Consider the following 14,627-nt stretch of genomic DNA (forward strand, 5'->3'; position numbering starts at 1 on the left):
CCTGGCGCACTACGTCAGGTTGCGCGTCCCTGCCATGCACCGTTATCCTCTATGGTATAAAACCACAGCGCAGCAATACTCGACTCGCCTTCACTTGCCTACCGGAGCTCGCAGTGGACACAAGGAAGAGAAGAAGATGTACCCGAGATTCGCTTGGTTGACCCCGACGTGAGAATAGTCGAGCATGTCAAAACCGGAGAAGCCAGAGCAAATATCTTTCCCGCCATCGCAGGTCGAAAGAGTCGGTGTCAAGTTCCGCCATTTTGGCCTGAAAAGGCCCAGCTATGGTTTGCTCAACTTGAGGGACAATTTGCGCTTTCGAATATATCAGCTGACACTACAAAGTTTTATGTAGCAATCGCATACTTAGAGACGCAATACGCAGCCGAGGTTGAAGACATTATTTTGAAACCACCAACAGAGAATAAGTATGAAACACTGAAATGTACTCTCATCAAAAGAGTATCAATGTCAGAAGATCGCAAGTTAGAACAGTTACTGGACAGAGAAGAAATCGGCGACAGACGACCATCGCAGTTTTTGCGTCATTTGCGCGCACTAGGCGGGTCAAAAGTCGACGGTAGTATTCTCAAGATATTGTGGATCAGGCGGCTACCAGAAAATATTCAAGCCATCATATCAGCACACGACAATCTCGAGTTGGATAAAATAGCAGACATGGCGGATAAAATCGCCGATATATCGTTGCAGCATCAAATCCAAGCAGTTAGTAAACAAGTTCCATCCACGTCTAAAGAAATAAATCATACCATTTCAGAACAAATTTTGGAGCTTCAAAACCAGAACGCTACATTAATTCGAAGATTGACTTGTTAGCTAAGCAAGTTGAAGCCCTCACCCAAGCCAAGTACCGAACCTTACCATCGAGGTCGAAGGTCGTGCATCCATCTCCACGTGGCTATTGCCAGTACCACTCAAGATTTGGAGCTAAAGCACGGAAGTGTAATGAACCTTGTTCATTTAAATCTTTAAACTTAAACGACAGTCAATGAATGCGGCGCATGACTGTCAATTAATTAGTTCAACAAGCCGCCTATTAGTTGTTGACAAAGCATCAAAACAAGAATTTTTAGTCGACACGGGCGCGGATCTTTGTGTATACCCTCGCAGAAAACTGAAAGGGCAGCATCCGCGTACCGAATATACGTTATATACGGCAAATGGTGCGAAAATGGCGACCTATGGGACAGTACAATTAATTTTGAACTTCGGCCTTAACGGAATTTTTCTTGGAAGTTTGTGATAGCCGACGTCGAGAAACCCATTATTGGAGCAGATTTCTTATCATTTTATAACTTATTGGTAGATCTGCGCAACAACGGCTACTAGAGGGAGATACAAAAGCACAAATGATGGGAAAAGTAACAGATGCAGTCGTCCCAACTGTTAAAACCTTGCGAAAGGAGCACCACAGCCTATTGCAAGAATTTCCGGATATTACCAGACCTCAAGGAGCACCTCACAAAGTGAAGCATTCAACAACACACCACATCAATACAACACCAGGGCCTCCGATTTATTTTAAACCAAGACGGCTCAACGCGGAACGCCTTCAAATAGCTAAAACAGAATTTGAAGAAATGGTGAAGCTCGGAATCGCTCGACGATCAAACAGCCCCTGGCCGCGCCGCTTCACATGGTACCTAAACGAAACCTCGGATGGCGCCTGTGCGGAGATTACAGGGCACTCAACGCTCGAACTATTCCAGACAGATACCCGGTAAAGCACATTTACGATTTTACGCGCAGCATCTTCAGGAATGAAAGTTTTTTCCAAAATCGACTTGGTGAAGGCTTACAACCAAATTCCGGTCAACGAGGAGGACATACCAAAAACAGCAATTACGACTCCTTTCGGACTCTTCGAATTTCCTTATATGACCTTCGGACTTCGTAATGCAGGCCAAACCTTTCAAAGGTTTATCGACGAAGTCACACAAGGTATGGATTTTTGCTATGCTTATATCGACGATTTGCTAATTGCATCAAGAAACGAGGAAGAGCATGCAAGACATCTACGAAACATTTTCGAAAGACTGCAGCAGTATGGTATCATAATCAACTGTGAGAAATGCATATTTAGTGTCCCAGAAATTGATTTTTTGGGATACACAGTCTCTAAAGATGGTATACGCCCAATTAAGGAACGAGTGGAAGCTCTTGTAAGAATCAAACCTCCTACTAACATACAAGAATTGCGCAGATTTCTAGGAATGATTAATTATTTTCCCCGTGCGGCTGAATTGCAAGCTCCATTTCAAAAACTGCTAGAAGGACCAAACGTTAAAAATAACACTATCATAGAATGGAACGAGCAACTAATGCAGGCTTTTATTAATTGCAAAGAAAGCCTATCAAATGCTACTCTTTTACATCATCCAGTGGTCAACGGCAAGTTAGCTTTATTTACAGACGCTAGTACAATTTCAATAGGAGCATCGCTGCAACAACAAATAGGGAAAACATGGCAACCACTAGCTTTCTTCTCGAAGAAAATTTCTAAACGCCAATGCGAATGGCCAACATACTACCGAGAACTTCTAGAAATCTTTGAAGCTATCCGACATTTTAGGCACTTTCTTGATGGACAACATTTCGTAGTATACACAGACCATAAACCGCTAACATTTGTCTTCCAACAGAAACAGGACAAATTGCCGCCAGTTCAACTGAATCAACTAACTTTCATAGCACAATTTACAACGGAAATAAAGCACATTGAAGGAAAAGAAAACGTCGTAGCTGATGCTTTATCCCGGATCGAAGAATTACATGTCTCGTCGAATGCAGATTATAACATAATCGCAAAGGAACAACAAGATGACGCGGAACTGCAAAGCTGCCTAAAGAACAGTTCTTCGTTGGTCCTAAAGTCAGTACGTCTTCCGGGTACTACCATCAACGTATATTGCGATGTATCCACTAATATTCCAAGACCTTTCGTTCCGAAGACGTTAAGAAAACAAGTTTTTAACGCACTTCACAACCTAAGCCATCCTGGAAGAAATGCCACAGTGAAAATGGTATCCCAACGATTTGTTTGGCCGTCAGTGAACAAGGACTATCGAGCCTGGACGAGGGAGTGCATTCCTTGTCAACGCAGCAAAATTCATCGCCACACGCGAGCACCGCTTGGTAAATTTTTGCTTCCTACCCGACGATTTTCTCACATACATTTAGATCTGATCGGACCCTTTCCAAGCGCACGAGGATTCAAGTATTGCCTATCAGTAATATGTAGATTCACAAGGTGGCCAGAAGTCATTCCACTTCGAGACATAACAGCCGAGTCAGTAGCGCAAGCATTTATAGAGGGATGGATATCTCGTTTTGGCTGCCCCACAGAAGTAACGTGCGATCGCGGAGTCCAATTTAAATCCCGCCTATTTGACGCCATTGGTAAATTTACAGGGTCGAAAATAACTTACACCACAGCTTATCACCCCCCCGCTGGTGGTGATACTGACCACTATACTACCGAGGATCGCCAATGTAATGGTTTAGTTATTCTTTTTTACCCCACCATAAGGACAGGATTACAACCGCCGTACACAGGACCATACGAAGTAGTGGGCCGTTCGGATAAAACTATGACAGTGATTAGAAACGGCAAGGAAACTAAGATATCGATCGATAGAGCAAAACCAGCCTATATATTCGAGCCAAACACACTCAGCGGGGGGGTGATATAGGATAAGGTTGCACAGCCCTGGCGCACTACGTCAGGTTGCGCGTCCCTGCCATGCACCGTTATCCTCTATGGTATAAAACCACAGCGCAGCAATACTCGGCCCTTCACTTGCCTACCGGAGCTCGCAGTGGACACAAGGAAGAGAAGAAGATAGTACCTCGCTACATACATTATTGTAGTAAATAATATGTAGACCAACGAGCCGCCGGTTTCACCCAGTGCGTGTTTGTGTTGGATACACTGTACAACATTGTAGTGAATAATATATTTTCGATCCAATATACAATATTGTAGTAAATAATATGTACTCGAATTTAAAGAAATCCGGGACCTCCCGCACCCTAAGCGGAAATCATACCCCAAGACCAGCGAGCCACGCGGTCTACTCAATAAACCTCTATACCAACGAGACACGGGTTATACCCAGTACGTGTTTTTGTTGGATCCAATGTACAACATTGTAGTAAATAATTGGCACTCGAATTTAAAGAAATGTCAGGGCTCGTCCGGGAATTGAACCCGGGACCTCCCGCACCCGAAGCGGGAATCATACCCCTAGACCAACGAGCCACGGGTTGTACCCACTGCGTATTTGTGTTGCATCCAATGTACAACATGCCACGGGTTCTACTCAATAAACACATTTTACACATGTTTTGCCACTTACGTTTAATATCTAAGCCGAAATCATAACCCTAGACCAACAAGCCACGGGTTTTATCCAGAGCATGTTTGTGTTGGAATCAATTTACAACATTGTTGTAAATAATATGTTCTCGATCCAATATACAATACTGTTGTAAATAATATGTGCTCGAATTTAAAGAAATGTCCGGGCTCGTGTAAACTACATATATGATGAATAATATAATCATCAAATACTATTGGGTATAAACAATATGCGTTGAATATTCCAGAGTATAAATAATAACTACTTTACGCCCCCGGGTGGGCTCGAACCACCAACCTTTCGGTTAACAGCCGAACGCGCCAGCCAATTGCGCCACGGAGGCTCTTATCGCTTCTTGATAATAGTAACACATCTCAATGAACACATTTTACACATGATTTGCCCAATGCGTGTTTGTGTTGGATCCAATGTACAACATTTTAGTAAATAATAGGCACTCGATTTTATAGAAATGTCAGGGCTCGTGCGGGATTTGAACCCGGGACCTCCCGCACCCTAAGCGGAAATCATACCCCTAGACCAACAAGCCACGCGAAACACTCAATAAACACATTTTACACATGATTTGCCACTTACGTTTATTATCTAAGCCAAAATCATACCCCTAGACCAACTAGCCACAGGTTCTATACAGTGCGTGTTTGTGTTGCATCCAATGTACAACATTATAGTAAATAATATATTCTCGATCCAATATACATTATTGTAGTAAATAATATGTGCTCGAATTCAAAGAAATGCCCGCGCTCGTCCAGGATTTGAACCCGGGACCTCCCCTACCCAAAGCGGGAATCATACCCCTGGACCAACGAACCACATGTTCGACCCAGTGCGTGTTTGTGTTGCATCCAATGTTCAACATTGTAGTAAATAACATGCGCTCGAATTTAAAGAAAAGTCCGGGTTCGTCCGGGATTTGAACCCGGGACCTCCCGCACCCTAAGCGGAAATCATACCCCTAGACCAACAAGCCACGTGGTACACTCAATAAACACATTTTACACATGATTTGCCACTTACGTTTATTATCTAAGTCAAAATCATACCTCTAGACCAACTAGCCACGGGTTTTATCCAGTGCATGTTTGTGTTGGAACCAATGTACAACATTGTTGTAAATAATATGTTCTCGATCCAATATACAATACTGTAGTAAATAATATGTGCTCGAATTTAAAGAAATGTCCGGGCTCGTGTAAACTACAGATATGGGTCATTCTTTTACAAACCGGACACTTTTTAACCTTGACATTTTAGAATTGTCTGAAAATTTGTTTACAGATACTATTCATAAAATCATTTGACACGTATTTCAGGATTTTGCTGAAAAAAAATTTTTGACGTAAATATTTACGATTGAAATATGGATTTTTTGCTCAATTTCTATGAACATCATCTGCGGTAAATTAATTATCTCCGGATGTGCTGATCCGATCAGTATTATTTTTTTTTATTACACTCATATTGAAGTGAACTTTGTAATGATTGAAAAATTTTTTTTTGTTTTTGCAATTTTCTTAACAATAACAACCTCTAAATATTTACAAAGGTTTTACTCGGCCTTTACCCGAATTGAATCGATCCAAAAAAAAACATATATTTTCTTTTTTTCTCTGCAACAAAATTCTTTTTACAATTTGTTGGAGGTTTTGTTACATCGAAAGATATTAAATATTTTCAAGCGCGAGCCGCGCTTTTCACGTCGTGGACCTCAAAGACTTGTACTCATTTGTCACTTTCGAATGACAATCTTATTGTTTTTCGGTTGAAAAATATTTTATAATTTCGCTTCTGGCGAAAAATGAACATATAGTCGAAAAAAAACATTAGGGGAGAGCGGAGCTTAAAAGTTCGTGGGTAAAAAGATCCACTGCCAATATCTCAAAAACAAGTAAAGTTAGAATTTTTTTAACAACAATATTTGAATGTAGAGGAATATTTAAGTTGGCTTCAACCCTTTCTGATATAATCTGTATTAAAGCTTACATGTGGGTGGGGTAAACAGAGTCAACCACACCTTCATACTGGCTTAGGTGTAAATAATAAGGAAATAGTAAATAAAAAATTAAATTGAGTTAGAAAGAAGCTATTTTACAATAGATATATTGATATATATATATATATATATATAATTATATATAAATTAATAGTTAATTAACTCTGCTGATAAATATTTATGACAAAGCATCAGATCAAAGGTATATCTGGTATTTTCTTTATAAAAATATACGAATGAAATTTTTATGTTACATTGGCTATGAAATTTAGCTATTATTACGTAAAATTCCAGGCTACGGAGTGAAGACGGAAAATGACGAATTTAAAAAAAGTGGCTGAAAAACATTTTTTTATTATTAGAAAAATCTAACTGAACAATCCGTCTACATTCAAATATTGTTGTTAAAAAAATTCTAACTTTACTTGTTTTTGAGATATTGGCAGTGGATCTTTTTACCCACGAACTTTTAAGCTCCGCTCTCCCCTAATGTTTTTTTTTCGACTATATGTTCATTTTTCGCCAGAAGCGAAATTATAAAATATTTTTCAACCGAAAAACAATAAGATTGTCATTCGAAAGTGACAAATGAGTACAAGTCTTTGAGGTCCACGACGTGAAAAGCGCGGCTCGCGCTTGAAAATATTTAATATCTTTCGATGTAACAAAACCTCCAACAAATTGTAAAAAGAATTTTGTTGCAGAGAAAAAAAGAAAATATATGTTTTTTTTTGGATCGATTCAATTCGGGTAAAGGCCGAGCAAAACCTTTGTAAATATTTAGGGGTTGTTATTGTTAAGAAAATTGCAAAAACAAAAAAAAATTTTTCAATCATTACAAAGTTCACTTCAATATGAATGTAAGAAAAAAAAAATAATACTGATCGGATCAGCACATCCGGAGATAATTAATTTACCGCAGATGATGTTCATAGAAATTGAGCAAAAAATCCATATTTCAATCGTAAATATTTACGTCAAAAATTTTTTTTCAGCAAAATCCTGAAATACGTGTCAAATGATTTTATGAATAGTATCTGTAAACAAATTTTCAGACAATTCTAAAATGTCAAGGTTAAAAAGTGTCCGGTTTGTAAAAGAATGACCCATATAATGAATAATATAATCATCAAATACTATTGGGTATAAACAATATGCATTGAATATTCCAGAGTATAAATAATAACTACTTTACGCCCTGGGTGGGCTCGAACCACCAACCTTTCGGTTAGCGCCACGGAGGCTCTTATCTATTAAGAGCCAATTAACTAACGTATATTTACATTTAATAATCACTTATCCTAAAACATTGCTTATTCTAACATGGAACTTTTATCTACACTAATCTGTAACCCATGTTACATCCAATGTACAACATTGTTGTAAATAATATGTACTCGAATTTAAAGAAATGTCCGGGCTCGTCCGGGATTTGAACCCGGGACATCCGCACCTTAAGCAGAAATCATACCCCTAGACCAACAATCCAATATAAAACATTGTAGTAAATAATAGGTACTCGAATTTGAAGAAATGTCCGGGCTCGTCCGGGATTTGAACCCGGGACCTCCCGCACCCAAAGCGGAAATCATACCCCTAGACCAACGAGCGACATACTCTACCGAGTGTGCGCCGTGGCTTAGTTGGTTAAAGCGCCTGTCTAGTAAACAGGAGATCGTGAGTTCGAATCTCGCCGGAGCCTTGGATTTGATTTTTTTGTGTTCTGCCCCAAAGGAGCCTTGATTCTTGAGATTTTCACCAGAGATTTTCCTCAAAATATTGTTAACTTGATTAAATCCATTTGAAAGAACAACGGCGCCGTGGCTTAGTTGGTTAAAGCGCCTGTCTAGTAAGCAGGAGATCGTGAGTTCGAATATCGCCGGGGCCTTGAATTTGATTTTTTTGTGTTTTGCCCTAAAGAAACCTTGATTCTTGAGATTTTCCTCAAAATATTGTCGTTAACTTGAGTTAATCTGCTTGTGAAAATAACGGCGCCGTGGCTTGGTTGGTTAAAGCGCCTGTCTAGTAAACAAGAGATCGTGAGTTCGAATTTCGCCGGTGCCTTGGAATTGATTTTTTTGTGTTCTGCCCTAAAGGAGCCTTGATTCTTGAGATTTTCACAAGAGATTTTCCTCAAAATATTGTCGTTAACTTGAGTAAATCTGTTTGTGAAAACAACGGTGCCGTGGCTTGGTTGGTTAAAGCGCCTGTCTAGTAAACAGGAGATCGTGAGTTCGAATCTCGCCGGTGCCTTGAATTTAATTTTGTTGTGTTCTGCCCTAAAGGAGCCTTGATTCTTGAGATTTTCACAAGAGATTTTCCTCAAAATATTGTCGTTAACTTGAGTAAATCTGTTTGTGAAGACAACGGCGCCGTGCCTTACTTGGTTAAAGAGCCTGTCTAGTAAAGACAAGGAGATCGTGAGTTCGAATCTCGCCGGAGCCTTGAATTTGATTTCTTTGTGTTCTGCCCTAAAGGAGCCTTGATTCTTAAGATTTTCACAAGAGATTTTCCTCAAAATATTGTCGTTAACTTGAGTAAATCTGTTTGTTAAAACAACGGCGCCGTGGCTTAGTTGGTTAAAGCGCCTGTCTAGTAAACAGGAGATCCTGAGTTCGAATCTCGCCGGAGCCTTGGATTTGATTTTTTTGTGTTCTGCCCTAAAGGAACCTTGATTCTTGAGATTTTCCTCAAAATATTGTCGTTAACTTGAGTAAATCTGTTTGTAAAAACAAGGGCGCCGTGGCTTAGTTGGTTAAAGCGCCTGTCTAGTAAACAGGAGATCGTGAGTTCAAATCTCGCCGGAGCCTTGAATTTGATTTTTTTGTATTCTGCCCTAAAGGAGCCTTGATTCTTGAGATTTTCGCAAGAGATTTTCCTCAAAATATTGTCGTTAACTTGAGTTAATCTGTTTGTGAAAACAACGGCGCCGTGGCTTGGTTGGTTAAAGCGCCTATCTAGTAAACAGGAGATCGTGAGTTCGAATCTCGCCGGAGTATTTGATTTTTTTTGCCCTAAAGGAACCTTGATTCTTGAGATTTTCCTCAAAATATTGTCGTTAACTTGAGTAAATCTGTTTGTAAAACAACGGCGCCGTGGCTTAGTTGGTTAAAGCGCCTGTCTAGTAAACAGGAGATCGTGAGTTCGAATCTCGCCGGAGCCTTGGATTTGATTTTTTTGTGTTCTGCCCTAAAGGAGCCTTGATTCTTGAGATTTTCACAAGAGATTTTCCTCAAAATATTGTCGTTAACTTGAGTAAATCTGTTTGTGAAAACAACGGCGCCGTGGCTTGGTTGGTTAAAGCGCCTGTCTAGTAAACAGGAGATCGTGAGTTCGAATCTCGCCGGAGCCTTGAATTTGATTTTTTTGTGTTCTGCCCTAAAGGAGCCTTGATTCTTGAGATTTTCACAAGAGATTTTCCTCAAAATATTGTCGTTAACTTGAGTTAAATCTGTTGTGAAGACAACGGCCCCGTACCTTAGTTGGTTAAAGCGCCTGTCTAGTAAACAGGAGATCGTGAGTTCGAATCTCGCCGGAGCCTTGAATTTGATTTTTTTGTGTTCTGTCCTAAAGGAGCCTTGATTCTTGATTTCGTTAACTTGAGTAAATCTGTTTGTGAAAACAACGGCGCCGTGGCTTAGTTGGTTAAAGCGCCTGTCTAGTAAACAGGAGATCGTGAGTTCGAATCTCGCCGGAGCCTTGGATTTGATTTTTTTGTGTTCTGCCCTAAAGGAACCTTGATTCTTGAGATTTTCCTCAAAATATTGTCGTTAACTTGAGTAAATCTGTTTGTAAAAACAACGGCGCCGTGGCTTAGTTGGTTAAAGCGCCTGTCTAGTAAACAGGAGATCGTGAGTTCAAATCTCGCCGGAGCCTTGAATTTGATTTTTTTGTATTCTGCCCTAAAGGAGCCTTGATTCTTGAGATTTTCACAAGAGATTTTCCTCAAAATATTGTCGTTAACTTGAGTTAATCTGTTTGTGAAAACAACGGCGCCGTGGCTTGGTTGGTTAAAGCGCCTATCTAGTAAACAGGAGATCGTGAGTTCGAATCTCGCCGGAGTATTTGATTTTTTTTTGTGTTCTGCCGTAATGGAACTTTGATTCTTGAGATTTTCCTCAAAATATTGTGGTTAACTTGAGTAAATCTGTTTGTAAAAACAACGGCGCAGTGGCTTAGTTGGTTAAAGCGCCTGTCTAGTAAACAGGAGATCCTGAGTTCGAATCACGCCGGAGCCTTGGATTTGATTTTTTTGTGTTATGCCCTAAAGGAGCCTTGATTCTTGAGATTTTCACAAGAGATTTTCCTCAAAATATTGTCGTTAACTTGAGTAAATCTGTTTGTGGAAACAACGGCGCCGTGGCTTGAGATTTTCCTCAAAATATTGTCGTTAACTTGAGTAAATCTGTTTGTAAAAATAACGGCGCCGTGGCTTAGTTGGTTAAAGCGCCTGTCTAGTAAACAGGAGATCGTGAGTTCGAATCTCGCCGGAGCCTTGGATTTGATTTTTTTGTGTTCTGCCCTAAAGGAGCCTTGATTCTTGAGAATTTCACAAGAGATTTTCCTCAAAATATTGTTAACTTGATTAAATCCATGTGGAAGAACAACGGCGCCGTGGCTTAGTTGGTTAAAGCGCCTGTCTAGTAAACAGGAGATCGTGAGTTCGAATCTCGCCGGAGCCTTGAATTTGATTTTTTTGTGTTCTGTCCTAAAGGAGACTTGATTCTTGAGATTTTCCTCAAAATATTGTGGTTAACTTGAGTAAATCTGTTTGTAAAAACAACGGCGCAGTGGCTTAGTTGGTTAAAGCGCCTGTCTAGTAAACAGGAGATCGTGAGTTCAAATCTTGCCGGAGCCTTGGGTTTGATTTTTTGTGTTCTGCCCTAAAGAAGCCTTGATTCTTGAGATTTTCACAAGAGATTTCTTCAAAATATTGTCGTGAACTTGATTAAATCCATTTGCAAAAACAACGGCGCCGTGGCTTAGTTGGTTAAAGCGCCTGTCTAGTAAACAGGAGATCGTGAGTTCGAATCTCGCCGGAGCCTTGAATTTGATTTTTTTGTATTCTGCCCTAAAGGAGCCTTGATTCTTGAGATTTTCACAAGAGATTTTCCTCAAAATATTGTCGTTAACTTGAGTTAATCTGTTGTGAAAACAACGGCGCCGTGGCTTGGTGGTTAAAGCGCCTGTCTAGTAAACAGGAGATCGTGAGTTCGAATCTCGCCGGAGTATTTGATTTTTTTGTGTTCTGCCGTAAAGGAACTTGATTCTTGAGATTTCCTCAAAATATTGTCGTTAACTTGAGTAAATCTGTTTGTAAAAACAACGGCGCCGTGGCTTAGTTGGTTAAAGCGCCTGTCTAGTAAACAGGAGATCCTGAGTTCGAATCTCGCCGGAGCCTTGGATTTGATTTTTTTGTGTTCTGCCCTAAAGGAACCTTGATTCTTGAGATTTTCCTTAAAATATTGTCGTTAACTTGAGTAAATCTGTTTGTAAAAACAAGGGCGCCGTGGCTTAGTTGGTTAAAGCGCCTGTCTAGTAAACAGGAGATCGTGAGTTCAAATCTCGCCGGAGCCTTGATTTGATTTTTTTGTATTCTGCCCTAAAGGAGCCTTGATTCTTGAGATTTTACAAGAGATTTCCTCAAAATATTGTCGTTAACTTGAGTTAATCTGTTTGTGAAAACAACGGCGCCGTGGCTTAGTTGGTTAAAGCGCCTATCTAGTAAACAGGAGATCGTGAGTTCGAATCTCGCCGGAGTATTTGATTTTTTTTTGTTCTGCCGTAAAGGAACTTTGATTCTTGAGATTTCCTCAAAATATTGTGGTTAACTTGAGTAAATCTGTTTGTAAAAACAACGGCGCAGTGGCTTAGTTGGTTAAAGCGCCTGTCTAGTAAACAGGAGATCCTGAGTTCGAATCACGCCGGAGCCTTGGATTTGATTTTTTTGTGTTATGCCCTAAAGGAGCCTTGATTCTTGAGATTTTCACAAGAGATTTTCCTCAAAATATTGTCGTTAACTTGAGTAAATCTGTTTGTGGAAACAACGGCGCCGTGGCTTGAGATTTTCCTCAAAATATTGTCGTTAACTTGAGTAAATCTGTTTGTAAAAATAACGGCGCCGTGGCTTAGTTGGTTAAAGCGCCTGTCTAAACAGGAAATCGTGAGTTCGAATCTCGCCGGAGCCTTGGATTTGATTTTTTTGTGTTCTGCCCTAAAGGAGCCTTGATTCTTGAGAATTTCACAAGAGATTTTCCTCAAAATATTGTTAACTTGATTAAATCCATGTGGAAGAACAACGGCGCCGTGGCTTAGTTGGTTAGAGCGCCTGTCTAGTAAACAGGAGATCGTGAGTTCGAATCTCGCCGGAGCCTTGAATTTGATTTATTTTGTGTTCTGTCCTAAAGGAGACTTGATTCTTGAGATTTTTCTCAAAATAGTGTTGTTAACTTGAGTAAATCTGTTCGTGAAAACAACGGCGCCGTGGCTTAGTTGGTTAAAGCGCCTGTCTAGTAAACAGGAGATCGTGAGTTCAAATCTTGCCGGAGCCTTGGGTTTGATTTTTTGTGTTCTGCCCTAAAGAAGCCTTGATTCTTGAGATTTTCACAAGAGATTTCTTCAAAATATTGTCGTGAACTTGATTAAATCCATTTGCAAAAACAACGGCGCCGTGGCTTAGTTGGTTAAAGCGCCTGTCTAGTAAACAGGAGATCGTGAGTTCGAATCTCGTCGGAGCCTTGGATTTGATTTTTTTGTGTTCTGCCCTAAAGGAGCCTTGATTTTTGAGATTTTCCTCAAAATATTGTCGTTAACTAGAGTAAATCTGTTTGTGAAAACAACGGCGCCGTGGCTTAGTTGGTTAAAGCGCCTGTCTAGTAAACAGGAGATCCTGAGTTCGAATCTCGCCGGAGCCTTGGATTTGATTTTTTTGTGTTCTGCCCTAAAGGAACCTTGATTCTTGAGATTTTCCTCAAAATATTGTCGTTAACTTGAGTAAATCTGTTTGTAAAAACAAGGGCGCCGTGGCTTAGTTGGTTAAAGCGCCTGTCTAGTAAACAGGAGATCGTGAGTTCAATCTCGCCGGAGCCTTGAATTTGATTTTTTGTATTCTGCTAAAGGAGCCTTGATTCTTGAGATTTTCACAAGAGATTTTCCTCAAAATATTGTCGTTAACTTGAGTTAATCTGTTTGTGAAAACAACGGCGCCGTGGCTTGGTTGGTTAAAGCGCCTATCTAGTAAACAGAGATCGTGAGTTCGAATCTCGCCGGAGTATTTGATTTTTTTTGTGTTCTGCCGTAATGGAACTTGATTCTTGAGATTTTCCTCAAAATATTGTGGTTAACTTGAGTAAATCTGTTTGTAAAAACAACGGCGCAGTGGCTTAGTTGGTTAAAGCGCCTGTCTAGTAAACAGGAGATCTGAGTTCGAATCACGCCGAGCCTTGGATTTGATTTTTTGTGTTATGCCCTAAAGGAGCCTTGATTCTTGAGATTTTACAAGAGATTTCCTCAAAATATTGTCGTTAACTTGAGTAAATCTGTTTGTGGAAACAACGGCGCCGTGGCTTGAGATTTTCCTCAAAATATTGTCGTTAACTTGAGTAAATCTTTTGAAAATAACGGCGCCGTGGCTTAGTTGGTTAAAGCGCCTGTCTAGTAAACAGGAAATCGTGAGTTCGAATCTCGCCGGAGCCTTGGATTGATTTTTTTGTGTTCTGCCTAAAGGAGCCTTGATTCTTGAGAATTTCACAAGAGATTTTCCTCAAAATATTGTTAACTTGATTAATCCATGTGGAAGAACAACGGCGGCCGTGGCTTAGTTTGGTAGAGCGCCTGTCTAGTAAACAGGAGATCGTGAGTTCGAATCTCGCCGGAGCCTTGAATTTGATTATTTTGTGTTCTGTCCTAAAAGAGACTTGATTCTTGAGATTTTTCTCAAATAGTGTTGTTAACTTGAGTAAATCTTTCGTGAAAACACGGAGCCGTGCTTAGTGTTGGTTAAAGCGCCTGTCTAGTAAACAGGAGATCGTGAGTTCAAATCTTTGCCGGAGCCTTGGGTTTGATTTTTTGTGTTCTGCGCCTAAAGAAGCCTTGATTCTTGAGATTTTCCACAAGAGATTTCTTCAAAATATTGTCGTGAACTTGATTAAATCCATTTGCAAAAAACAACGGCGGCCGTGGCTTAGTTGGTTAAAGCGCCTGTCTAGTAAACAGGAGATCGTGAGTTC

At 40.2% G+C, this 14,627-nt stretch overlaps 21 non-coding genes across 21 annotated transcripts; 16 read left to right on the forward strand and 5 right to left on the reverse strand.

Moving 5' to 3' along the window:
* Nucleotides 1–4,210: 4,210 nt before the first annotated feature.
* Trnap-cgg lies at nt 4,211–4,282 on the reverse strand. Its single transcript has one exon. It is a non-coding gene; the product is annotated as a tRNA-Pro (tRNA).
* A 369-nt stretch (nt 4,283–4,651) lies between these two features.
* Nucleotides 4,652–4,725, reverse strand: Trnan-guu. The gene has a single exon. It is a non-coding gene; the product is annotated as a tRNA-Asn (tRNA).
* Nucleotides 4,726–4,860: 135 nt separating this feature from the next.
* Nucleotides 4,861–4,932, reverse strand: Trnap-agg. Its single transcript has one exon. It is a non-coding gene; the product is annotated as a tRNA-Pro (tRNA).
* A 372-nt stretch (nt 4,933–5,304) lies between these two features.
* On the reverse strand, nt 5,305–5,376 carry Trnap-agg. The gene has a single exon. It is a non-coding gene; the product is annotated as a tRNA-Pro (tRNA).
* A 2,562-nt stretch (nt 5,377–7,938) lies between these two features.
* On the reverse strand, nt 7,939–8,010 carry Trnap-ugg. The gene has a single exon. It is a non-coding gene; the product is annotated as a tRNA-Pro (tRNA).
* A 949-nt stretch (nt 8,011–8,959) lies between these two features.
* Trnat-agu lies at nt 8,960–9,033 on the forward strand. The gene has a single exon. It is a non-coding gene; the product is annotated as a tRNA-Thr (tRNA).
* A 102-nt stretch (nt 9,034–9,135) lies between these two features.
* On the forward strand, nt 9,136–9,209 carry Trnat-agu. Its single transcript has one exon. It is a non-coding gene; the product is annotated as a tRNA-Thr (tRNA).
* Nucleotides 9,210–9,488: 279 nt separating this feature from the next.
* On the forward strand, nt 9,489–9,562 carry Trnat-agu. Its single transcript has one exon. It is a non-coding gene; the product is annotated as a tRNA-Thr (tRNA).
* A 115-nt stretch (nt 9,563–9,677) lies between these two features.
* On the forward strand, nt 9,678–9,751 carry Trnat-agu. The gene has a single exon. It is a non-coding gene; the product is annotated as a tRNA-Thr (tRNA).
* Nucleotides 9,752–9,866: 115 nt separating this feature from the next.
* On the forward strand, nt 9,867–9,940 carry Trnat-agu. Its single transcript has one exon. It is a non-coding gene; the product is annotated as a tRNA-Thr (tRNA).
* An 85-nt stretch (nt 9,941–10,025) lies between these two features.
* On the forward strand, nt 10,026–10,099 carry Trnat-agu. Its single transcript has one exon. It is a non-coding gene; the product is annotated as a tRNA-Thr (tRNA).
* A 102-nt stretch (nt 10,100–10,201) lies between these two features.
* Trnat-agu lies at nt 10,202–10,275 on the forward strand. Its single transcript has one exon. It is a non-coding gene; the product is annotated as a tRNA-Thr (tRNA).
* A 546-nt stretch (nt 10,276–10,821) lies between these two features.
* Trnat-agu lies at nt 10,822–10,895 on the forward strand. The gene has a single exon. It is a non-coding gene; the product is annotated as a tRNA-Thr (tRNA).
* A 112-nt stretch (nt 10,896–11,007) lies between these two features.
* On the forward strand, nt 11,008–11,081 carry Trnat-agu. Its single transcript has one exon. It is a non-coding gene; the product is annotated as a tRNA-Thr (tRNA).
* A 289-nt stretch (nt 11,082–11,370) lies between these two features.
* Nucleotides 11,371–11,444, forward strand: Trnat-agu. The gene has a single exon. It is a non-coding gene; the product is annotated as a tRNA-Thr (tRNA).
* A 282-nt stretch (nt 11,445–11,726) lies between these two features.
* On the forward strand, nt 11,727–11,800 carry Trnat-agu. The gene has a single exon. It is a non-coding gene; the product is annotated as a tRNA-Thr (tRNA).
* A 102-nt stretch (nt 11,801–11,902) lies between these two features.
* Trnat-agu lies at nt 11,903–11,976 on the forward strand. Its single transcript has one exon. It is a non-coding gene; the product is annotated as a tRNA-Thr (tRNA).
* A 723-nt stretch (nt 11,977–12,699) lies between these two features.
* Trnat-agu lies at nt 12,700–12,773 on the forward strand. Its single transcript has one exon. It is a non-coding gene; the product is annotated as a tRNA-Thr (tRNA).
* Nucleotides 12,774–13,063: 290 nt separating this feature from the next.
* On the forward strand, nt 13,064–13,137 carry Trnat-agu. The gene has a single exon. It is a non-coding gene; the product is annotated as a tRNA-Thr (tRNA).
* A 102-nt stretch (nt 13,138–13,239) lies between these two features.
* Trnat-agu lies at nt 13,240–13,313 on the forward strand. Its single transcript has one exon. It is a non-coding gene; the product is annotated as a tRNA-Thr (tRNA).
* A 707-nt stretch (nt 13,314–14,020) lies between these two features.
* Trnat-agu lies at nt 14,021–14,094 on the forward strand. The gene has a single exon. It is a non-coding gene; the product is annotated as a tRNA-Thr (tRNA).
* The last annotated feature ends 533 nt before the right edge of the window (nt 14,095–14,627 follow it).

The sequence above is a fragment of the Ctenocephalides felis genome, unplaced genomic scaffold (assembly GCF_003426905.1).
Source record: "Ctenocephalides felis isolate EL2017-DRISC unplaced genomic scaffold, ASM342690v1 CF-g0.4_SCAFFOLD_03573, whole genome shotgun sequence".
NCBI classification, from domain to species: Eukaryota; Metazoa; Arthropoda; class Insecta; order Siphonaptera; family Pulicidae; genus Ctenocephalides; species Ctenocephalides felis.